The sequence below is a fragment of the Pinus tabuliformis genome, chromosome 9 (genome assembly GCF_031772625.1).
Source record: "Pinus tabuliformis cultivar Carrire ecotype Pingquan chromosome 9, CPIR1, whole genome shotgun sequence".
In the NCBI taxonomy this organism is placed as follows: domain Eukaryota; kingdom Viridiplantae; phylum Streptophyta; class Pinopsida; order Pinales; family Pinaceae; genus Pinus; species Pinus tabuliformis.
In genome coordinates, this window is record NC_142307.1 from 1834057218 (window position 1) to 1834061777 (window position 4560).

Here is a 4560-nt window from a genome sequence, read left to right on the forward strand (position 1 = left end):
CTTCAAGACTATGGTCCAATCACAAGTTTGAAAATAATTTTTTTAATAATATTAAAATATAAATATTTGCTTTCCAAAATTAAACATTAATAAATACTACATTAATAATAATTAACCAGCCAATCAATTACTATACTACGAAGACGAGTTATCACCCAAGTTAAGGTACAGTGGCAGTATTTTGGGCCTGACAAGGCTACCTAGGAGGACGAAAGGACCATGAGGGAGATATTCCCAAGGTTATTTCTGACAAAAGAACATCAGGACAATGTTCAGTTTTGGGGGGGGAGATGTGATGTCCCCATATATGTGTAAATATTTATTTTTCTGCATTTTTTGGACAAACTGAATACTGGTTAACATTTTATAAATAGCAATTATGTTTCTATTGCATAAGTGGATTGCTGGAATTATGGAAATAATTAATTGATTTAACTTAAAGAAAAAAAATGACTTAGCAAAGGATAACAGTTTGTTCTCAAACAGTTAGGCTGGGTGGTTACCCCAACCCTAACTACTTCCAAAGGGAAGATTTATTCCAGGAATCAAGATGATGATGGGATCTAAGACCCAGAAAAAGGAGAGAGAACTTGAAGATGTAAAGAAAAAGAAAAATTGTGTTGTAGGACACACAGTGAGAGAATGGAAATGTCTGGTTAAGACCAGATAGCTCTACAATTCAAGAAGGAGAATTCTTGAAGAGATTACCCTGAAAGGGTAGCTCGGGGGGAGACTTCAAGTGGAGCAGCGCTGGTCTCAAGGTTGGGAGGCAAAAATAGACAGAAGGCTTAGTCCAGTAATTCTAGAAAGTCAAGACAGATAAGTACTTCTGAAAACTTTAATTTAAATATAGTAAGTGTTTCCAGTAGCGGAAAGCGCATGGCGTCTGACTTAAAGTAAGAAGAGATATTAACAAGATTATTTCTTATCTAAGAAAATTTATAAATAGAAACAGTGTGGGAATTAATGATGCCACTTTTTATTGTATCAAAGGAAAACCAAGATAGAAGAACTGCAGTATAACCTCAATTCACATGACAAATTCTCAAATTTAATATAGCTGAGTATTATTACACTTAGAAATAGTAAAGAATGAATAGCCTCTATTTAACAAGTATAAGAAATAGTAGAACCATGGGTTTTGCACGGCGAATTCGTAATAGGCAAACTGTAAAAATTAAAAGCTACAAATACTTATATTCCATACTTAGAGCCTCGGATAACTCTGATTAAAAGATAACCGAATTTAAACTAGTAAAACCCCAGAAAAGTGTATGGAGGCTCGAAGCATGAATCATTAGAAAATATGCTAGAAATTCTATAACAGAACTGCAATTGAAGAAAATACACAAAACAATGAATAAGTGACAAGAAGTTTACGCATCCTATCAAATGGAAAACAAAGATTTTATACTGAAATTCATAGCAAGAAGCCATTCATAACCTTAGGAAATTATTGACAGTAGGGTTCTAGTACTACTCAATTAACGAAGAACAAAGAAGAAGTAAACCGCATCTTTCCATTTATATATAAGTAAAATAAGCAGTAGAATCCTCCAGAAAGATAAAATATAGCAAAAAATATTATCTTTTGAGTACAGAGGTTCCCCATATTCAATAAAATAAGAGAATCATGCATAAGAAATCAAGAATTGACTTATCATAACTCTGAATCCGACCCATATCAAGAATATTAGCAAGGCGAGTTACAATTCGAATAAGAACAAAACCGAATGAGGGTTGCCCTTTGCATTCAGCATTATCTCCCTATTATTATTACATAAAGTCCTCGACTCTAAGCTTGAGTACCATTAAAGAAAAAACAAAAACAATATTCCACTATAATTCATGGAGAAGTATAATAAAATCGCTTTTAGCTAAACCCTACAAACCACATACCCAGTAGTAAGTGCTGAGGAACTTGTAGTCATGGCTGCAAGTTAGAATGACCCTGAGGTTCCACACCAGATCCGAACAGGCCTGCCCATAAACCAGGGCAGCAACAAGATTAGTAAATTGATACCAAAACCAATGAAGAAGAAGTTCAGTGAATTAAATATACAAATGTAAACAACCTGAAAACAATACTTTCCTTAAGGTTAAAATAATGCCATCAAACCCTTCCTAGAACAAGGAATTGAACTAGGTGCAAACAGTGTTGATCCATTGACAAGAATCAACTCTGAAAGGACCCAAATGCAAGAAGATTTGTTGAAAACTATAATCGGCAAGGTGTAGAAGCAAACAAGGAACCATATCAAAGAAGAGAATAGTCGAATAACCTAGAGGCCTGACGGACGTTCAACAGGAGCACAAAAAGCCTGACCATTCACCCCGGAGCATACATTGTACCGAAATTCGATGCCTCAACCATCACATCTGGTGGGAGTACTTGCACCATAGATTTTTCACACCTTTCTGCGTGAAGGGCCCAGCTGGAGGCACCTCGGCAACCAGACTGTAGCCCTAGGTATTCAACAACCTGAGATGTTAAATGAAATTCGTAAGGATGGGGAATGGTTGTAAATGCAAAATCATATATAATTTAGTGTATTTTAAAGCATGACAAGACTGTTATGTCATGTATAGAAAACTTAGCAATAATACAAAGTTAACTTAGCAAACAAATGCTAACCATTGCCCGTGGGTTATAGCATTAACTGTCATACCTACAAAGAAAACTTAAGTATATAGAGTGCTAACACAGTAAGAACCTACCATTGTATTTTTACTAAATGAATGTGGTAAGTCATTCTCACTCGGTATTGGAAAGTTGTATATGTTTGAGGATTCATTATAAATAATGTAAATAATTTTTTTTTACTAGGATTACTTTAATATATAGATGTGTGACAAAAAAATATTAAAAATATATGACAGAGATGTTGTCACTTAACGTTACATTAAAAAAAATATTAAAAGATTGAAGAAGATGTTGTCACGTAATGTAATGTTACATTAAAAAATAAATATTCAAAAAAAAAAAAAATGTGTTGGCTAACATATATTGTATATGATGAAGATATGTGTAACATTACTATATATGTGTCGGCCAATATTAACAAACTCAATTTTGAAAACGATATATATATATATATATATATATATATATATATATATATATATATATATAATTTTAAAAGATATCGATTAGCTTATTCATTGAATAACAAAGAAAATTAGGTAAAGGAAGCCGAGGACTCAATTAGGCATATCATGTAATAATAACGAGGTAAATTTCAATTGGGCATATCTTGTAATAATAATGAGGTAAATTTCGTGGCATTCAGGTCTTAGGATTTCTGTAATAATAATAATCACATTAACGTTACATTAAAAAGTATTGAAAAATATGTAATGTCACATTACAAAATATTAAAAAAATATATGTGTCGTCTAATATATATTGTGTATGCTGAAGATATGTGTAACGTTACTTAAAAAAAAAATGTGTCGGGTAATATTAACATACTCAATTTTGAAAACGATATCTATACAATTTAAAAAGAGATGGATTAGCTTATTCATTGAATAACAAAGAAAATTAGGTGAAGGAAGTGGATGATTCAATTGGGCATATCTTGTAATAATAACGAGAATGTGTAGGGTAATATTAACAAACTCAATTTTGAAAACAATATATATACAATTTAAAAAGAGATGGATTAGCTTATTCATTGAACAACAAAGAAAATTAGGTGAAGGAAGTGGAGAATTCAATTGGGCATATCTTGTAATAATAACGAGGTAAACTTCAGGTTGCATTTAACTTTTCAGTTTTAGGAAGGTAAAATCAATATAATAGAAGGTACTTAATAAAATTAGTAGGAGTGAGGGGAAATATTGAGTAGAATTTAATATTTAGGGTGGGGTGTGACCTAAAATATTAGGTAAATTTAATAATATTACATTTTAATTAGTATTTCTCCCCATGCCTCACCACTATTTATTAGGTGGGGGTGGTTATAAATATTGGGTAACATATAATATTGTAATATTATATTTTATGTAATCAATATATTTGTAAAATTAATATAGATGTATTCCATCTATAAATTTAATTAATATGTGGAGAGACACAGTGAGAGAGAGAAAGGAAGAGAGAGGAGAGCGGGAGGGAGCGAGGGAGAGAGATGGATTTGGAGGGGGAATGAGAGGGAGTGAGAAGGGAGAGATGAATATGGAATGAGGGAGAGAGGAGACGAGGGAAGAGAGAGAAAAGGAGAGGATAAAGATAGGTAAATAAGGGGAAGAAAGAGATAGTGAGACATATATATGGATGGGGGATAGAGGAGGAGAGAGAGAAGGAGAGAGGGAGGGAGATAGCGACAGAGTTGTAGGGTAGAGAGAGAGTTTGTGTATGATAGGGGGAGAGACGGATGGAGGTGGGAGAGAAGGGGAGAGAGAGGAAGGAAAAAGAGAGAGGACTTGAGAGAGAGGAGAAAGAGAGGTGGAGAGAGAGATGGAGTTGGAAGGGGAAGAAAGACATAGAAACAGAAAGGTGGAGAAGGAGAGAGAGAGAGAGAGAGAGAGAGAGGGAGATAGATAGATAGATATTGA